The sequence below is a fragment of the Triturus cristatus genome, chromosome 9 (genome assembly GCF_964204655.1).
Source record: "Triturus cristatus chromosome 9, aTriCri1.1, whole genome shotgun sequence".
Lineage (NCBI taxonomy): Eukaryota > Metazoa > Chordata > Amphibia > Caudata > Salamandridae > Triturus > Triturus cristatus.
In genome coordinates this window covers 898,298,030-898,319,782 of record NC_140592.1, presented here as the reverse complement: position 1 = coordinate 898,319,782, position 21,753 = coordinate 898,298,030, and positions in this window count along the sequence as shown.

Here is a 21,753-nt window from a genome sequence, read left to right as displayed (position 1 = left end):
TTTGATTATTTTCACGGATCCGTATCTGTGACACCACACCAGCCCCACCAGGTGGATGTGACTTGCGCTTACGGACAACTTGCTCTCTGATATATATCCTACTGGCGATATATATGTTACCTACTATCGGTCGCCAGTAGGTAGTTAATGTTACGACCAAAGTTTCTGTAGGAAAAACTTACTTTTTCCAATAACTTTGGCACAGCTTGACGAATCTTCACAACATTTTCACAAAACTTCCCTTTTCTGCTTCAGCTGCTATGTTGAAAGTCTCATGGTGATTAATCAAGCGGGGCCAAGAAAAAAGGGGGTCCCAAAACACATTTTCCGCATGTTATGTCTATGGGGATTTTTCATTTTTTTAACACAACCACAGTCCGAACTGCTGAACGGAATTAAACCAAATTTTGCAGAAAGCTAGATGTTGGTCCAGAAAGTGAGCTTTTTGTGATTAGGTGTAAATCAGTTTTTGAGATATTTAACTTTAAAAAAAAAAAGATATCTGATGATTCGAGTACTTGCAGTGGACTGCCACTCTTGTTATGTCCAGTTGGTCCCACACAGCGGGAATGCAAAGAGGTCTTGGGAGCCCACACCCTGCTTCTCCACCACTCTGCAAACGCACCTCCTGGTGCACTACTGGTTGGGGGGAAGTCCACTTTACTCCTGAGGGACCTTGGGGGTCAAGAAGCCATCCTGCCTGGTACCTCCTGTAAGTTCTACACAGCTGGATTCATGAGAGTTGGTCAGAGGCCCGCCCCCTTTCTCCACCACTCTGGAAACATGAATACAATTAAAAAAAATTGAAATTCACTGAAAAAAACAAAGGTTACAGGGATGTTGTAGTTAGGCTCAGGTTTCACTCATACAAACCAACAAAAAGTGAGCTAACTATAACTCGTGCCCCGCAATGCACTGCTTATGACCTCACATATTGCATCACTCATGACATGGTCAGTGACATCACGTATATCATCACTGATGTCATATGAAATGGCATCACTGATGGCATAATCCACAGAATCTCTGACACACCCATTCACACCCCATATAACCTTTCATATGCCTACTCCAACTTCCACAATACCATTCTCAAACCCATTCACACACACATACCAGTACTCACACATCCACTCACTGATTCATAGATCAGCACACACATCCACTCACTCAGCATACAGCCACTCATATACCCACTTACTCACCAATACAGCCACTGACATATCTATTCATATACCCACTCACACACCGAGTCAGTCACCCATAGAGCTACTCACCTGCCTACTCACTCATCCACACAGCAACCACACAGCCACTTACCAATACAGTTACACAAACACACACTCACTTACTCATACAGATACTAACACACTCATTCACCTATACAGTCACTGACACAAGCACACACTCACCCATGCTGCCACTCTCACATTCTCTTACTTACCCATGCAGTCACTCACATACTTTATCACTCACCTATGCTGCACTTCACATACACAGTTACTCACCCATATACAACTGATACATGCACTCACTCACCAACACAGACACTCACCCATACAGCCCTTCACACCCATAATCCCTAACCCATACTGTCACTGACTCACCCACTCACTCATCTATACAGGCAGTCAAACACCCCCTCACCCACCCACACAGCCACTTAGATACCAACTGATGGACAGATACAGACATTCACACAACCAGTCACTCACCTATACATTCACACAGCCACTGAATCATCCAAACAGGCACTCATACACACACGGATTCACCAATACACCTTAGTTTATGTTTTTAAAACTCATACATTTTTTAAAAACACTCACAGTCACTGTATGATGTCAACAGTGATGTCACTGGCCATGTCATGAGTTATGTTATATGTGAGGTCGTAAGCAGTGCATTACGGGGCATAAACTAAAGTTACGAGTGAAACCTGAGTCTAAGTATAACGTATCTGTAACCTTTGCTTTTTTCTGTGAATGTATATATATATTTATATATATATGTGTATATATATTACCTACTGGCGGTCGCCAGTAGGTAGTTATAGTTAGGACCCTGTTTCCATAGGAAATCCGCAACATTCTATTTTGAATAACTTTGGCGCCGGTCGACGAATCCTCGCGAATTTATCAAAATAGGTGGGGCGCTACGCTCCGCTCCTACCCTGAAAGTCTCGGGGGGATTCGTCAAGCGGGGGCTGAGATAAAAGGGGGGTCCCAAAACGCGTTTTTCCCATGCATTTTTCCATAGGACCTTTAGACAGGGCTACAGCCCGAACGGCTGAACAGAATTACTAGAAATTTGGCAGAGAGGTAGTCCTCAGGTCAAGGAAGTGCCTTTTGTAGGTTTGGTGTAAATCTGTTCAGTAGATTCTGAGAAAATAGCCTTTAAATCAATATATATATCTGAGCCAGCTTACGGTACGCTTACCGTAAGCTTACCGTACGCGTACGGTGGCGTGCGCGAGCGCGATTCTGATTGGCTGTTACATCTAAGTAAACATTCGAATCGGTCGAAACCAGGAAGCGGCGGCCGCCATTTTCTCTCTCGCACTCTGAGGGGGGGGCTGTAAACAAAGGCAAAAAACATATAAAGGGGCTGTTTAGACAGCGCCCATGCACATAGCCATGTTAGTTGAGTCCTCAAAGATCCCCCAAGGCCAAAAACGGTAAATTTTTATTTTTTGAAAATTTCGCCGATTACGCTTACCGTACGCGTACGGTGCGCTTACGTTAAAAATATTAATAAAAAAAAAAAAAACACTCTCTGTGCATGGCATATTATTGTCATCACTTACAAATTAAATTTAACAGATTACCTATCACAAGGAAGCGTATAATATGTCCTCCATGTGCGCACGGTGCGTAACGTGGGCACGCGGTGCGCGTAGCGCACTGCGTGCCCACCTTGCGTGTACGGCACTAACTGCGTAAAGTGGGCGCGCGGTGCGCGAAGCGCACCGTGCGCACACGGAACGAACTGTGTTAAGTGGGCGTGCACGCCACGAATGGCGTAAAGTAACTTAGCATTTAAAAAAACGTACAAATTCACTGAAAAAACCATAGGTTTCACACACGTTATAGTTAGGAATTAGCATTTAAAAAACCTTGCAAATTCACTGAAAAAACCATAGGTTTCAGACATGTTATAGTTAGCGGAAATTTTACTGATAAAAAACCAATGAAATTCCCCCGTTATAGTTAGTGCAGGCAACTATAACTCACGCGACCGCAATCTTCTGCTGATGACATATGTGTCTTTATGAAAAAAAAATATTTGTAATATATGTATAGCTAAAAATTTATGGAAGAAGACATGGGCAAATAAGTGTCTAAATACAGTATTAGCATCAGCAGAGGATTGCGGTCGCGTGAGTTATAGTTGCCTGCACTAACTATAACGGGGGAATTTCATTGGTTTTTTATCAGTAAAATTTCCGCTAACTATAACATGTCTGAAACCTATGGTTTTTTCAGTGAATATATACATATATATATTTATATATACATATACACACTCACACACACACACACACACACATATATATTACCCAGTGGCAGTGGGTAGTTATAGTTATAGTTAGATCAGCATTTCCATAGGAAATGCCTGTTTGGTTTTGATGATAATTTTGGCAGTGTTTGACAAATATCCATGAAACATTGCAAAAAGGTGTTACTTTTTGACTAGTTTATGTATGAAAAGTTTCAGGGTGATTCATTAAGTCAGGGGTGAGAAAAAAGGGGTGTTTGAAAACTCAAAATCCCCATACATTTTCCAAAGACTTCTTTAGGCAGGGCTACAGCACAAACTGCTGAAAAACTGCTGAACTGAATTACCACCAGATTTGGCAGAAAGCTACATCTTAGTCCGCAGATTGCGCTTTTTGTGATTTGGTTTAAATCTGAATTCAAAATGGAGCCTTATGATTGGTGGAAAGGCCCATTTTTCCTGTGAACCATTTCACCGCCGGCAGGAGTGAAAGACTTGCACGAGTCCCCTGATTGGCTGGCTGTTGGATGTTTAGAAATGAAATGGCCGCCGTTACTGTTAACTGTGAAAAATTGCAGGTGTTGTAGGAATGAAGTAAAAAATCTCAATAAAAGGGCAGGAGAAAGGAATCCTCCCCCCTAGATTTTGAGAGGATGTCTGTAAGGCATAGTTACTGGAATGGAAATAAATGTGCATTGATTTTTTTTTAAATCCCTATTTCGTGGGACTCTTGTGGGATTGTGAAAAGTAAAAAGAAGTAGGTGAGTTGGTAATACACTGTGCTGGGAGAAAAGTATTGTGCCCCCTAGGAGTTACTGTGGTGAATAAAATGTAAATTCTTTTCTTTTAAATGTTGCGACCTCTGGCTTCTCGCTGAATGGGAAAAGTAGAAAAGAGTAGGTGATCTCTAAATGCACTATGGTATGCAGACTTTGCCACTGTAGAAAACAGTATTACTGGAGATTGTAGTTCTTGTTTACCTTTGGAAGAGATCTGAGCCACACCCTACTACATATACCATATGCCCTGGGAACAACTGTCAGAAGAGAGGCCAGCCCCTCCACACACCCTACTACGCACACCAATCATCCCAAAAAGTGGTCTCAGCAGAGAGGCTAGTCTCTCTCCACACCCAACTATGCATGCTTATCACCCTGTGGAGAGGTGTTAATGGAGAGGTTAGTCCCACCCCACTCCCTGCCATGTATACCCGATGTCCAGGGCAAAGCTGTTAGCAGATGTACCCTACTACAGACATCTGTCATCCAAAAGAGAGGTCTCAGCAGAGGGTCCAGTCCCTTCTCAAATCTGACTACTCAATTCTACCATCCAAAAGCACGTTTTCACTGTAGAGCCATTCCCTGGCCACACCCTACTATACACACCTGTCATCCAAGAGAGAGATTTAGGTCCTTTCACAAGACTACAGACTGGGGGAAACATGGCAGCCGCAGGTTAGGCGGCTCGCGCGTCAGATCTGACCTTCCTGAGCCTCCGTCGGGTGTCACAGCTACCGGCGTCTCTATTGAGGAATGGAGGTGTTTGCAGCCTCTGAATCATGTCCGTGCTGAGCCCACGAGTGGTTTCGCTCTTCCTGCTGCCCAGTGTTTTGATCATCTGATGGTTTTTCTTTGTTTTACATGGTAAGGAGGGGCACGCCGAAGCAGTTCTGCGCGGAGTGCCTTTGACATAATCGGAGCTGCAGTGGAGAAAAGCACGGATGCGGATATGTCCAGGCAAGATAATATCTGACTTTCTCTGTGGAGCGGGCCGGCCTGGTTGTGGTTTGGGGGGGTGAAGCAGCGAGCATACAAAATAGCGATGCAATTTCTCCCCTTTCTAGTCGCTGGGCGTGCTCGGGCTCTGAGTGTGGCAGTCTTTTTGGCTCCTTTTTTCCCCGTGGACTTACCTGGTATTTTTGATTACTGATTTCAATTGGAGCTCCAGGTTGGGGAAAGGTATGGAGGTGGGTACGTTTGGGCAAGTTAAAGGCTGACCTTCACGGGCTCTGAAAGTGACAGTCTTTTGGCTCTTTTTCCTTGTGGACCAATTTGGTATTTTTTTCTCTCTCTTTTTTTTTGAACTGTGGGTAATTAAACATCTAAATTGCTGGGGGAGAGGATGGCTACAGCAGATTAAGCAGATTAGGTGGTTCTGCGGGTTAGTCTCCTGTGTTTGCCTTCGCTTCTGAAAACTTTCCGCATCTCGGTGGAGTGAAGCCACAAGTACTGTATACCTGCGAACAACGGGATTCGCTTCAACACTTCTTTCCTTTCTCTACAATTTCCTCTATTATACAATTTGATGGATAAAAGATTATAGGGGGAGAAACATGGCCTCGGAAGTTTTTCCGTGTTAAACCACGGCCCAGTCTTTTTGGGTTTTGGACGGTGTTTTGTCCTCTTCTGCGTAAGGGGCGGCCAACTCAGCATTTGACGGGCGCTGATGTGTAACATTTCCAGCCTGAAGCTCTCCCCCGCCTCTACCTTGCGGTGGAAGCAGGCAGCCGTGGAGCTCAGGCGGGGACGCAGGGCGGCGGCTCGTGGGCTCCTGAGGGGGAGTTGCCGGGGTCAGCAAGGTGAAGGGCACCTCCGGGATCCGGAAGAAGAAGACACGGTGTGCACAGAAGTAAAGAAGGCCGGGGAGTTGGAAGGTGCTGCCGACGTCCCCTGCTTCCCCACTGACTACAAAGGAGTGACCAGTAAGGAGGAGGGACGGGTAGAGGGATCGGGGACGCCAAGGTCCAAGAAACCCATTGGCGGTGCATCATCAATTAGGGGGGGCAAAACCAGAAAGAGGGGGAGAGGCCCCACGTGCAGCGCCTTGGGGGGTAAGCAAGGCGGCAATCTTAAGACACCCAACAAGTTACTTCTTCAGCCTCAAAGGCATCAGAAGCACCTGTAGAAAATAGAGGCAAAGCGACTATATTCCTCAAAAGCAACGCCACCTCCCAGCCAGTTGGAAGGGAAGGGAAAAGGGAGATACGTAAAAATACCATTCGTATAACCCCTTCGCTGCTTTCATATTTCAGGATACGGCCTCAAATTCTGGGCATCCAACTTGGCCCAGAGGCTGTCAGCGATATTGCGGGAAATTTGGAAAGACCTATGAGTAATAATAATAAGGCAGATTCCTCTCGCAGTGAAGATATATCTGGCTTGACTGAGCCTCTTGGATCTAGACCAGTAATAGATGTTCTAGTGGAGGGCACGATGTCCTTACCGGACCCCGGGAAACTTGGCCCCCCTGTGGACCACAATGTGGAAGTTACGGGGACTACTAACGCCACCAATGGTGACTCCATTGGGGAGGGGGTCGATCGTGGAGGTGCTCTGGAGATGCTCTTCAACACTATGAGGGAGGAGATAAGGTGTGGATTTGTGGAATCAAAAAAGAACCAAAACGAGATTAGGGCCGTTTGTGAGACTCTTGAGAAGAAGGTCGACGGTCTTTCTGAAAGAACAGAGCATCTGGAAGACTCAGTAGGGCGTTTGGAGTCTAGCCTGGAGTCAGCAGAGTCTAAGATCCAGTCTTTATTAAAGGAAAGTGATGTCATGAAGGAGAGACTGGAGTCCCTAGAAAATTACTCTAGAAGGAATAACATCCGCTTATTAAAAGTACCAGAGGGGAAGGAGGGTAATGACATCAAGGCATTTGTGGTGACCCTAATAAAAAACTCACTCAACCTTGATGAGACAGTGGAGAGTCTCGGGAGGGACATTCAGAGGGTCCACAGAGATCCTTTCCGCCTCAACCCCGGGAGAGTGAAACCTAGAAAGATACTGGTGAATTTTCTCACCTATTCCCTCAAGGAAAAAATTCTTAATTTAGCTCTTAAAGCGAAGTCAGTGACGGCTTCTGGCTTCTCTTTTGAGATTTGTTCAGATCTGTCTAAAACCACCTTAGACAGACAGTGGGAGCTAGGCCAAAAAATGGTTCAGAGCAGTAGGGGCAACGGTGCAGATGAGATTCCCCGCCTTCCTGAGGGTGATGCACAACAATAAAATGTATAATATACGATCCCCTCAGGAGGCAGACGAGCTAATTGCCTCCATAAGCCAGCACTCCTGAGAAGGGAAACTGATTGGGCTTCCAAGTCGAGTTGCTCTCTATCTTACCTTCCTTTCCTCCTTTCCCAGGCTCCAGGCCCACAGGTTTTGCCCCCGGGACAAAAACTCTTAAAAAGGCTCAGTCGGGCAGTGTCATCTGGTTAACTGTGTTCTTTGCTCTGGGGAATATATCAATTTGAGTATGAGAAATTTAAGATTAATGGGGGTGGTGACCAGAGAAGATAACTTAAATAAGGGTCAGGGAGAGAAAGGGGGGGAGTGGATTACAGCAAGTTAAGAAGGAAGCAAGAATAGGGGAGAAAAGGTAAAAGAATATTTAGAAAAATCAATTGAAGGGGAAGGAGAAGGGGAGAGAGGAGGAAAAAAAAAAGAAAAAAAGGAAAAGAAAAAACAAAAGAATTAAAAAAAAAAAAAAGAATATTTCACTAAGGTTGGGAAAAGAGGAAAAGGGGGACAATAAAGTTGAAAAAGAAAAAGGGGGAAAAAAGAAGAGAACATTGAGGGAGGGAAAAGAGAAAGAGGGGATTTTTTTTTTTTTTATAAAAGGGGGTCATTAATACGATAAGTTAATTTGGGTAGCAATAGCTGAGGGGCTTCTTCCCTCCTTCCGATTCCAGCGCGTCATCATGTCCTCCCCCGTGCCCTCCCCGTAAACTTTTTTGCCTTGGCAACTAATTAGACTATGAGGTGGAGGTGGAGGTAAGCCGGTCCCTTTTCTTATTTGGCTACTGTGGGGGCTCAGGGAGGGTCTTTTTCTGACGTTAAACTGGCATACATCACGCCAGTACCAAAAAGGGGGGGTTTTCCAGGGGGGGAGAGGGGGGTGAGGGGGGGGGAAAGTTAAAAAGTCCTCATAAGTTTGTCTCAATCTTCCCTGTAGTTTATAATTCGGTTTTTGGTGAAGCTCTGGTCAGGAGCTGTCGCAGTGACCGCTTTAGAGAGATCGGTTCTATAGATAGAGGGGTAGGAGCGATGGGAAAGGGTAAGGCACCATGACTGGGTTGTCATTTTTATCTTGGAATGTCAATGGCCTGCGGGTGAAGGCTAGAAGACATAGAATCTTACAGTATCTGAAAGACTCCCCCGCACAGGTCATTGTCATCCAGGAGACACACTTACTAAAACACAAGGTCAGGGATATGCTAAAGAATCTGAAGTGGGTGGACAAATTTGTATGTACGGACCATAATGCCAACATACGAGGGATCCTTATAATATTTAAGAAACAGATTAGCGTTCAGATTCTGGATCAAAAGGAAGATCTTAGTGGTAGATGGCTATTGATAAAAGTGCTGGCAGAAGGGCTAGTGTACACCCTGGTGGGTTATTATGGCCCGAATCAAGACGACCCGTCTTTTCTGAACAAAATTCAGAATCATTTGATTTCTTGCCAAGACCCCATTATTTGGGTAGGAGACTTTAATATAATTTTAAACCCCAAGCTGGACAAATCATCTAACTCAAGAGCAAGAACACTTTCTAAATCTAGGCAAACTCTTATAGGAATAATGTCGAATTTGGGGCTGGTGGATGAATGGAGGCAGAGAGCGGGCAGTATACCAGGGGTTTCCTTTCACAACTACAAATACAAACATAAGTCAAGAATTGATTACGCCTTTTTTAGTCATAAGTTGACAGACGGCTTGAAGGAGATATCATATATCCCCTCCCACCTCTCCGACCATTCCGCCATTTTTTTCATCCTGTTACACTATCAGCAGAGGCAAACCTCTTGGTCCTTTGATCGGACGATTCTGCTTGAAGAGGATGAAATTTGCTTCCTAGTGGCTGAAGTAAGCATATTCTTAGACATCAATATAAATTCAGCCTCAATAGTCACCGTATGGGAATCATTGAAAGCCTTTATAAGAGGCTGTATAACAAGCAGAGCCTCGTATAGACGTAAGGTCTATAGAACCGCAGTCACCAATATAGAGCAGGAGCTTAGGCAGTTAGAACTGAAAAGCGTCCCACTCTCGGCAGAGGACCTGGAGAAGCGGGCTGTAGTGAAAGCAAAGCTTGAAAATCTACTTCAGGAAAGGGTGGCCAAGAGATGGGAGGCAAGTAAGCTGTCACATTTTGAGTAAGGAGAGTCGGCGGGTAAAATCTTGGCGTGGAAAATAAAAGCAGACCAGGCCAAAAAACATATTAAGGAAATAAAACGGGTAGGGGAAGCCAAGGCTATATCTACTACTGCAGATATAGGGACCGCTTTTCAGGAGTTCTTTCAAATCATCTACAAGGAAGATATCGTGGATGACCTCATGGCTAAGGAGGCCAGGGAGGCATGGTTAGATGAGGCGCGCATCCTCAATTTCTCATCAGATCAGCGCGACCATTTGGAGACCAAAATACCAGAGGGCGAAGTCTGCATTGCCATCAAGCAATTGAAGCGAGCGAAAGCCGCAGGCCCGGATGGCCTTCCAGGGGAAGTGTACAGTGCACTTGGTTCGGTAATAGTCCCATCTTTGACCGCCCTTTTTAATGCCATATTCATGGAAGGCATGGCCCCGCCAGACTCGTGGAATGAGGTAACTATTGTGCTGATCCCTAAATCTGGCAAGGACCCATCCGACTGCGGGTCCTATAGACCTATCTCACTCCTAAACAATGACTACAAGATTTTTGCGGCCATTCTCGCGAGAAGGTTAGGGAGTGAGATTGGGTCAATAATCCACCATGACCAGAAGGGCTTTATAAGAGGGCGACAGCTGGCAGATCTTACTCATGATTTAGCTGGAGCAATTGACATTGCTACTTCATTTTGTCTCCCATTGGCCACCTTTACCCTGGACGCCACCAAAGCCTTTGATAGGGTCAATTGGCCCTATCTGGCCGCGGTTCTGAAAAGGGTTAACTTAGGAGACAATTTCCGTCGAGCTATCGTACTCCTTTATAAGGATCCAAGGGCTAGACTTCTGGTTAATGGTGCCCTTACTGAACATTTTAAAATCACGAGGGGTACCAGGCAGGGTTGCCCGCTTTCTCCCCTCCTAATCAATATATACATCGAACCCTTTGCTCAAATGTTGAGAGACGATGATAGAATCCCCTCTTTTGAGTTTGGAGGATGAGTTAAGCGGATAGGACTCTATGCGGACGACATTATTGTTTATACAAACGACCCTGTGCAGGCTTTCCCCGTTATTATCAATAGAGTGAAAGAATTTTGGCGGATTTCTGGGTATGAAATCAACGAAGGAAAGACGGAGGTGATAACCTGGAATATTCCAAATCCGAATTTGGGTGCCGTCCCATCTATGCGCTATTTGGGAATTAAGATCACTCAGGAGATTGGTAAAATGGCATATATTAATCTGGATCAGGTTTTTCGAGAATGTCGGGCATTATTAAAAGCCTGGGCCTTTCTTCCACTGACAATTCTCGGGAGAGTCAGTTTAGTAAAAATGTCCATCCTCCCCAAGTATACGTTCATTTTTAATACCATCCCTCTAGCCTTTGACCATAAGCAAATTCAAAAATCTCAACAAGATATAAACTCATTTGTTTGGAATTACAAAGCCACAAGACTGGCCTGGAAAAAACTGAGAAGGAGGAGGGAGAAGGGGGGGCTTACACTCCCGGACCTACAATATTATGCCTGGGCATTTCAGTTATCATACTCCAGGATGTTGTTGAAATCTCCTTCAAGTGCACCAATTGGTAAAATGTTTAAGGCTATGTTGAAAGGGGCAGATTTGCCCCCTGATGGTTTTCTCTTTAAATTTGGAGACCGGAAGTTCTTCAAGAAGGTGAGGTTAAAGACTTTACAATCATTGGCTAAAGCTTGGAAATTGATTAGAGATAGGGTGGGGTTGTCATATTTTTCTAGGCTTGCCCCAATCTGGGACTCCCCTGGGCTCCCCCCATGTTTAAGGGATAGTCTTGCAACACCTATTAGGGAGGCAGGGATAGTAAGTTGGGGACAGCTGCTAGTGGAAGGGGCGTTGGTGGGGTGGGAGGAGCTATATGAGAAGGTTGGCCCCACACTATCTAGATTTAAGTACATGCAGCTTGCTAGCTGGTCCCGGGAATTGACTAGGAAAAAGATATACTTGGGGAAGAGCAGCCTCCTGGAGGAACAATTGATAGAGAGGCAAGAGGGGGGGAAAGAGGTTGCCTTTTGGTATTGGGCTATTCAGGAGGAGGTGGATGGGGACTTCACTCTACCCGATGAACAGTGGGGAGGGACCATGGGTATGCAGTGTGAAGATATATGGATAAGATCTTTCACTCTCCTGTATAAAGTGGTTAAGCCGGCTTGGTTGAGGCGGAACCATCTGTTTACCCTCCATCAAGCCTATTTATCCCCTCAAAGGTTATCTAAATTCCAAACGGGAAAAGCATGTAATAAGTGTAATCTCCCTGCGGCCTCCGATGTCCATATGTTTATGGACTGTCCACTTATTAACACTTTGTGGGAGGAAGTAAAGATCACTTTGAATGCCATCCTTAAGAAACCCATATCTCTTACTTTGCCGTTAATTATATTTGGGGTGGATGATAATATCACGGGGCAGGCAATGAGTTTCCTGTTTTATGCAATTTTGTTGGCTAGGCGGCAGATTTGTAAATTTTGGGTAGACCAGAAGGCACCTTCACACGCAGGCTGGTTGGAGTCCATATATGAAACATCTAGGGTGGATATGGCCAGACCATGTAGCCAACGTAACCTCTCTTTTTGGAACTTGCTGGTCCAGTGGAAATAAAAGGTTCTGTTGAGTTTCCGGGTTTTTTTTCTCCCCCGGGTCCTATGATTATGCCATCATACTCCAGGTGCCTTGGTGGTTCCCTCTAAAAGGCTTATTAAGTCTTGATGGAGTAGCGAAGGGTTGATGTGCCCTCTCAACCCTCTCCTTCTTCCCACAATAACATCCCAGAGAGCGTCTTTCATCGGTCTTTAAGTCTTTGGTGTCCAGCTCTGGGATAAAATCAGTACCTAGTTCCAGACGACATCTAAGGTGAATTGGCGCTTCTTTCTTTTTTCGGGGTCGTGGGGCAGGCAAATGAGGACAAAAAAAAAAAAAAGAGGGAGAGATTTCAGCCGAGAGGCCCAGTTCCTCCTCACAGCCTACTATGCACCCCTGTAACATTGGGGAGAATTTTCAGCAGTGAAGCAAGTTTCTCTCCACTTCCTACTATAGACATCCGTCATCCATGGGAGAGGTCTCAATGGAGGGCCCAGTCACTCCCCAAACCATTCTATGCTCTTTTCCCATCCAGTTGAGAGGTCTCAGCGTAGAGGGCAGTCTCTCCCCACACCCTACCTCAGACACCTGTCATCCAAAAGAGTGGTCTCAAGAAAGAGGCCCAGGCCCTCCAGACACCCTACTATGCACATCTGTCATCCAAGATAGAGATCTTCATGGAATGGCCAGTCCCTCCCCAGGCCTTACTATGCACACCCATCATCCCAGAGGGAGGTCTTAGAGGAGAGGCTAGGTCCTCCCTACATACTACTATTCATTCCTATCAACCTGTGGAGGGTTGTTAGGGGAGATGTTAGCCCCTCCCTAAACCCTGCTACATACACCTGATGCCCTGGAGAAAGCTGTCAGCAGAGACGGGAGTACTCCACACACCCTCCTATGCACACCTGACATTCTAGGGAGAGGACTTAATAGTAAGGCCAGTCCCTTCCCACACCCTACTACGCACACCCATCATCCAAGAAAGGGAACAAAGTAGAGAGGCCCAGTCCTTCCCCAACCCATACTACACTCTTTTGTACCTTCTTCAGTTTGATGAGAGGAAAGCCAGTGCTGACTCATCATGTACGATAGAATACAATAGTTTGAGAGGGCTGTATGCTCCTTATCTGAGCTTATATGCAATTGTTGAGAAAACATCCAAGTTATAGAAAGCAAAAAAGAGATGAGGTTCCAAATTCTCTAAAGTTTCAAAAGTAAGTGAAGAATCTATAAAGACTTCCAAAAAAGTGTAAACTAATGAAGCTGATAATGTAATTCGTTTTCCATTTTCAAACACTTTAGGAGTTTAATTTTACTCTAATGTAGCAGTTAATGTTTTATTACACTTACAACCGGTGGTTGAAAACATTTGAGAAAACAAAGAGAAACCTTTAAGACAATCTTTCACAAATGCTGCTCAGTTTATTACACACAGAAAAATATCTGTGTTCTTCACCTGCAGTTATACGTGATATTTTTGACCACTCTAACAGTGGTACACAGTTCAATTTGAATGTGCAAAAAGATGCACAGGAGTTTTTAATGTTACTGCTAAATGTATTAAATAATGCGGGAATTGCAATTAATGTCTTCTTTAAAACAAACTATTCATGGAACCATGTGTTTGTTAATTGTTCCTATTCAGGCAGAACTGGCATTCTTTAAGAGCAATTTGTGTACCTTTTAGTACTAGACTGAAATGCAATAGCTTTTGAAAACGTTTTTGTAAAAGATGTGCAGAATAAATGCTGTCCAGACTGCACATCAGAACTACAGTCTATGTTAGTTGTGAGAACCAGTTCAAAATATCTTATTCTCATGCTATAAAGATGTAGAGCATATGGCAGTAAAATCAATACTAATATCACCAACTTTAAAGCTGGTCAGATATCAATATATAGGAAATATACACTACTATTGCCATTATGTTTCACCATGGACAGTCAATCAACTCTGGCCACTACACATTCTACCTTAAAAATTAATGTGGATGGAATGAGTGTGATGACACGTCTTTCTGTAAAGCAAAGGTTACCCTGGGGAATTCCAAACCCCTATCTCATATTTCTGTAACCACAGTTCTAGAGAGAAATAATGTTTACAGAATTCTATTACATATAAACAGACAGAAAGTGTAAAAACTCATGTTCATTGTCATGTGTGGACTAGCAAGGGTAACGACTATATAATGAATCAAAGTTTTTAATAATAACAAATACATTTTTCATAAAATAAGTGAATCAGTACGAACCTGTATTTTAGAATAATCTTATATCAGTTTAGCAATGGTGGTCTCTTGCAAATTAAAATTGCAAATATCAGTTTCTGCCTGTGATATCAACAAACTGATTTTAAAAATGCTACTTTAGAACATATAAAATATGTGGGATTTTTTCTTTTATAAATCTTAGTGATTTATTTCTCCCCACGGTTCAATGATGGATTACATTATAATGAATTTACTATAGAAACTGTTAGTAATCTAGTATATATATATATATATATATATATATATATAGATAGATAGATAGATAGATAGATAGATAGATAGATAGATAGATAGATAGATAGATAGATAGATAGATAGATAGATAGATAGATAGATAGATAGATAGATAGATAGATAGATAGATAGATAGATAGATAGATAGATAGATAGATATAGATATATATCAGGACATATTCGGTGTAAATGCAATTTCTGAGAAAGTTAAATACATTTAATATTTACATTATACCAGTAAGATACACATAGTAAATATAGTTAATATGTTCTTTCTTTTCTATCAGTTTTTCTATCAGGATAGCAAGTGTCATGGATGGAAAACAGCTGTTTCTTTACACACTCTACTAGAAACCACCATTACCCTGAGATGAAGTGTCAGATGAGAGGACAGTCTTTCTGCACACTGTACAACTCACATTCAAAAACAAAACAATGGCGTAAGTATATAGTGCACTCCTTTAACACACTCTACTACATACACTACTCATCCGAACACCTCTTATCCCAGACAACATTATTAACTCATATTATACTGTTACTCTTAACACTGCTGTTGTATACATTTATTTGAGACTGAGGAAAGATCTTAGAAGAGAAATTACTCCCTCTTCACACAGTAGTAAGGACACCCAACATCTTGAGAGGAGATGTCACCGAGAACACAATCTTTGTCTACAACCTTCTGCATAAATACATTATACAGGGTAGAGTTTGTACTAGATAGAGCAGTGTCTATCTCCATCCATCTATGTACATCCATGATTGAAGAAACAGTTTTCAACAGATAGAACTTGCTAACTAAACTATACTACATACAATCATTACAATGTGAAGAGGTTTTAGTGGAGATATAACTATCTCTCCATACTCTGCTACATATGTTCATCATTGCACCGGAGAATAGTCCCCTTTCACAGCTCTTGCTGTGAATGATTAAAGATAACGACTGTTGCCCTGTGGGGGCTGTTATGTGTTGAACAATCACAGCAACAGCTGTGAAACAAGGGTCTTGAAACCAAGGGGATTTTAATTTGCTCAGTTCTGAAGCCTTTGTTTTAGTAATGAGGGTGCTTTGCCCTCAAGGGTTGACATGTTCTGATATCCTTATAGCCAGCCCACTCTACCTGGACGATACCAGCCATTAAAATCCTGCTCCCTTGTTAAAGGCCCTCATCTTGAGGTTAGGCCTTGAACACTGGAGCAGACCTTTAGTGCTGGTATAGCCTACTACAGTAGACTATCTGGCTATATTAGAACCTTGGTGGCACAGAGATACATTGAAGTAACAACCAACTTACTAAACTGCCCACCGACTTTACACCTTCAGAGGAGTTGGGTTTTCTTATAGAGGACCGCCGACAAACATTACGTTCTCACGATTCAGAGAAGAAAAACGGCGATATAAAAAAAATGCAGAAAGCAAAGGCGGAAAATCCAGAGGTGCAGGCAGAGGGGGCAGAGGGAGGAAGTGGCCCCCAAAATAATAAAAAACATTGCCATCCCCGATAAAACGGTGATTAATTTATCAAATGTTCAACTGTCAATTGCAGAACTTCAAGTACTTTCACTTGGCCTTTCATACTGTCCGAGCAACAATTTCAAATATGAACAGTCAAGAGTGGATGTCTTTAAATTCATCCGAAAACTGAAACTGTTAAAACATTTTAAACTGAATAAAAAGGATCCAACCAACATCAGTGAACCCACTAACATATCTGGAAGTAATCTTCAAGTATCAGACATCCAAGTGCTTAGATCTATGCATACACTCGCTCAGGAAATTGATAATACCATCAATCCAACTCAGGATGATTTATCAGAACTGGGTATTCAGAGCAATACAACCAACTTAACCCCTTTTCGTCCGTCATCAATATTTATACCTTTGATGCCCAAAGATGCCATCGACATCTTTAGTGACTGTGTTGTAGAAGATCTGAAACAACTCAATAAGAATGTTTTACGTAGAGATAAGCAAAGAAAATACAAAGAAATTCAATATTCTGCCCTCATGCGCAAACTACAGTCTAAAGATAACATCATTATAAATAAATCGGACAAAGGAGGCAATATAGTGCTCTGGCCTCGAGAAATGTATATGAATGAAGCCGATAAACACCTCAGTGATACAACGTGTTACAGAAAAGCAACTTTTAATGATCTAAAGAACATAAAAGAATCCACCCATAAAGAACTATTTCAATGGAAAAGAACAGGACTCCTCAGTAAAAATGAATTTGGTTTCCTCAAAAATGACTACCCAATTACCCCAGTGTTATACTTTATTCCAAAGGTACATAAAAATACTATGCCAGTACCTGGAAGACCCATCATATCTGCACAGAAGGGACTATTAGAACCCATGTTGAAATATGTGGATTTTTTTCTCCATGAATTTGTTGAAACTTTACCTTCATACATACGCGACACTGGTCATTTTTTATCTAAAAGTCAAGGAATCATGTGGAAAGAAAATTATGTTCTGATTGTTATGGATATATGTTCCCTGTACACAAGCATACATCATACAGATGGATTAACAGCAGTTGAATATTTTTTATCTAAACGCAATATGGAATTTTATCATCATAATGCAATGCTGTTGAATATGATCAAAATATGCTTAAACAACAATTATTTCCTGTTTAACAAAGAGGTGTATTAACAGTTACGTGGAGTGGCGATGGGGGCGTGCTTCTCTCCCAGCTACGCGTGTCTCCACGTTGGATGGTGGGAGGAGCGCGTCCTCAGAACCACCCACAAGTTACTGTATGACACACATGTTAAACATTGGTGGCTTTTTATTGACGATGTTTGTATTATATGGGAAGGGTCAATAGAATCAGCATATGATTTTATCAAGGAAATTAACATCAATGATTTCAATTTGAATTTTACTGCTACAGTTAGTAAAGAATCTGTGCAATTTCTTGATGTAGAGATTTATATCAAACAAGATACATTCCACAATAAATTGCATAGAAAAAGCACTGCAGGCAATGCACCCGAACCATTTAATAAAAAGCATCCCCTATGGGGAGTTTTTAAAAATAAAACGTATCTGTAATTCAGAATACGACCGCACACTCTGTCAACACGAGGCATATCTAAGATTTAAAAGTCGAGGTTACAAGGATAAAGATTTAAATCTGGCATTGGAGAAAGCAAACGGTCAAACATTTGAGGATGAAACACCTGAAACCCTGAATTCTAGCATCCTCAATGAAAATAAAAATAAAAACAAAAATAAGAATGATAATGACCAATCTAGTTGTAATATGGTTAGACTCATCACTACATTTAGTTGCCAAGAGAAACAGCTCAGGAAAATAATATACAAGAATTGGCCCATTATCAAAACTGATTTGACTATGTCCCAATTAGTACCAGACTTACCTGCTCTTACTTTTAGATGTGCACCTTCTATGAGGGATGCACTGGTGAGAACTAGTCCTAAGGTCCCCATTGTTTCTTCTAATTGGCTTAGCAAAAGAACAGGCTTTTTCAAATGTAGCTCGTGCCGAGCTTGTAAGTTTGGGAAAAATATGCATGAAATCATCATAGCTTTTGATTTTAAACCATTTAAAATCAAAACTCTGCTAACCTGCCGGACAGAGTATGCTGTCTATGTGTTAGAATGTTCTTGCAAATTAAAATACATAGGCAGCACCAAACTACAAGTATATAATCGTATATTACAACACATACGAGCAATAGTGAACTCAGACCCGAGCTACCCAGTGGCCAGACACTTTAAACATGTGCACAGTAATGATCTGAAGAACTTGAGTTACTACGTAATTGATTCTGTGCCAAAATCAATAAGGGGCGGCAATAGGGAGAAAAAGCTTAGGCAATTGGAGTCTAGTTATATACTCACACTTGATACAAAAATGCCTAATGGTCTAAATACAGGGGAGGACCTGCATAATTTCTTATAACTGTATGATTTATTATAAGTATATGACGTGTGTCCTCTCTTATCTATTACCTATTGACTTGTTTGTTTTTTAAAAAGGAAATTAACTCTGATTCCTAGCCTCATATTAATTCCCGATGTGTGGTCATGTTTTAGCTGGGTTTTACCATTGGTTTTATCTGGATTTTCTGGTTTTTACCTTTGGTTTTATTTGGGTTTTACTGGTCTCTGTTGGGGATTTTGTTATGGGCAGGTTTTAGAGTGTCTTCTCTTTTTTAGTAACACCTACCTTCGTTTTTATCTACTGGTTCTCTTTTCCTACACCCTTGTGTAGATTGTTATTTATTGTGTCTTTTTACTGTTATGCACTTGCACTTTATTCTGACACTATCCGCAATCAACATTTCAACAACTTTAAATTCAATTGTGATGATATAAATTACTAATAGAGTTGTGATGACTGACTGCGATTTGCACTTTTGCATACTACATTTTGTGTCATTTTAATGTCTTGCACTTGCACTTTATTCTGACATTATCTGCAATCATCATATCAATAAATCTATTTTCAAATTGTGATGACTAGAATCATTTATAGAGTTGTAATGACTGGCAGCGATTTGCACTTTAGCACACTGTTTGCACTTTATGCTCGAGATAGTTTGATTTGAGGTTGAGGTTAGGCCTTGAACACTGGAGCAGACCTTTAGTGCTGGTATAGCCTACTACAGTAGACTATCTGGCTATATTAGAACCTTGGTGGCACAGAGATACATTGAAGAGAATAATGTGGATCACAGCTTATAATAGATGGTAGATGCTTCCTGGTACAATGTTCCAATATTTGTGCTTCTGTATGTCCTTTTTAGGTTGAGACCAGTGTACCCTATTGTATTAGAATGTTGTAATACCCTCAGAGCTTCTTTGCCTTGGGCTATCCTAGTTATTAAAGGCCTTCTCCTTTGTTATAGGCCTTCATGTGCGGCTCAGCCCTGTAACACCGGTTGAGGGCCTACAACAACTGGTATAGTACTCAGTAGTGGACTACAAGCCAGAAAGCAGACAGATGAGTCTCTTCCCATACCCTACCAAACACATCCATCATCCAACAGAAAGGGTTTTTCTGCAATGTAAGCCCCTCGCTACCACCTACAATGCACATTTCTTTTCTAAGAGTGAGTATTATGTAGAGAGCTGAGTTCCTTTCTCGACTCTAATATGTACACTAATTTCCTAAGAAACAGAATTTAGCACAGAACAACAATTGTTGCCATTGTACTAATATACCTATCATTCAGAGGTAGAGTATAAGCAGAGACAGTAATCCTTCATCAGACTCTATTATGTTCACATATCACTGAATACACCATTTTTAGAAATTAAGTTTCTGTTTGGCAGAGGTATGCACTCCATCCAAGCAGGAACCACCTCTCTAGTCAGGGTTTGCTAGATACACACTAAAAGATAACCTGTGCTCACCCCCTGGTAGCTTGGCACACAGCAGTCAGGCTTATCTAAAGAAGCAATGCGTAAAGTATTTGTGCAACACATTCACAAACAGTAATGCAATTAAAACATCACAAAAATATTTCACACAGGGTTAGAACAATAGATTCAAATTTTGTGAGTAAATCAAACCCAAACTGCCAGAAATTCAATGAGTAGAACCGGAGTTATGAATTTATAAAGATTAAATAAAAAATATAGTGCTTAGAGGCATAAAGCGCCAACTGGGGACATCTGGTCATGCTAGACCGGGGTAAATCCAAGGTTCAGGCTGACTCTGATGGAGGGCAGGCCGGCTACAGGACTCACACAGGTCCCGCCGAAAAAGTACCTTGGATTGGGGAAGCGTCGACGTTGAAGACTCGATGCAGGGACTAGAGGGGATGATGCGTCATTGTCGATCCCATGGATGGAGGCTATGCGTCATTTCCAATCTGCACAGTCAATGGAGGATTTGTCAATGAACCCCTTTGTGATGCAGGAAATGCGTCGTTGTTGAGCGGCGCAGTCTGTCGTCGTTGATCCGTGCAGTCTGTGTGTCGTTGGGCTGCCGCCACATTGGCGTCAAAGGGAGATGCATCAGTTCCGATCGGCGCAAAGTCCTCAATTAGGGGATTCTGCTGGATCAGCACAGAACACGTCACTTCCAAGGGCCCATGACAGGGGTGCCACCACTTGGCAAGGCAGGACTGAGAGATGGCAGAGTCTAGGTGCTGTTGCAGGGTTGAAGGAAGTCTTTGATGGCCCTGAGATGTTAGAAAGGGGGGCAACCCCTTGGAGTCACTCTTGGTTCAAGTGAGATGGGCCAGGTCCATTTCCTCAGCAGGGCAGAAGTTGCTGGTAATAGGCAGCACAGCAGAACAGAAAAGTAGCTCTTTCTGAGCAGCAGTCCAGCAGAGTGACAGAACTTGTAGCAGCACAGCAGTCCTTCCTGGCAGAGTTCTTCACAGGTCCAGTAATGTACTGACTTGGTACTCAGTTGTGCCTTTGAGGTGGGGGTCCACAGAAGCCCTTTCTTCCCAGCCCTAGCTTTAGACAATCAGTAGGAGGTAATCAGCCCTTTGTGTGGGGACAGCACACTACCTATGCAGTTGCAAGTGTCAGCTCCTCCCTCACTTTGTGCTCAGGAAGGGCCATCAGACTGCAGATGAGTGCTCAGACCCATCTAACCTTCCTGTGCTTGTTCAGATTCTATGATAATTTTTGTGGGGGTATCAGTTAGTTGTCTGTTGTTTTATATAGTTTCAGATTTCATAGTAGGTATTGTTTTGTTTATTTAGGAGTAAAGCATATATAAAAGGCATATTGGTGCTTTGATATTCACCATGTGTGGTGTATATCTGAGTGAATGACTTGGTACACATTTTGAAGGTCCCATCCATCATCCATTTTGGCATTGGGAAAGTGTCATACCTTGCTTGCATTGGAGAAGATTAGGATTTGTTTTTCATTATTTTGATTGACATTTAAAAGGAAGGGTTTCTCATTATGTGTAATTTTTAAATGGTTTGGTATGTCTTTATATTGGTACCTTCTAGGAGACAGTTGGGTATAGCTGGTGGC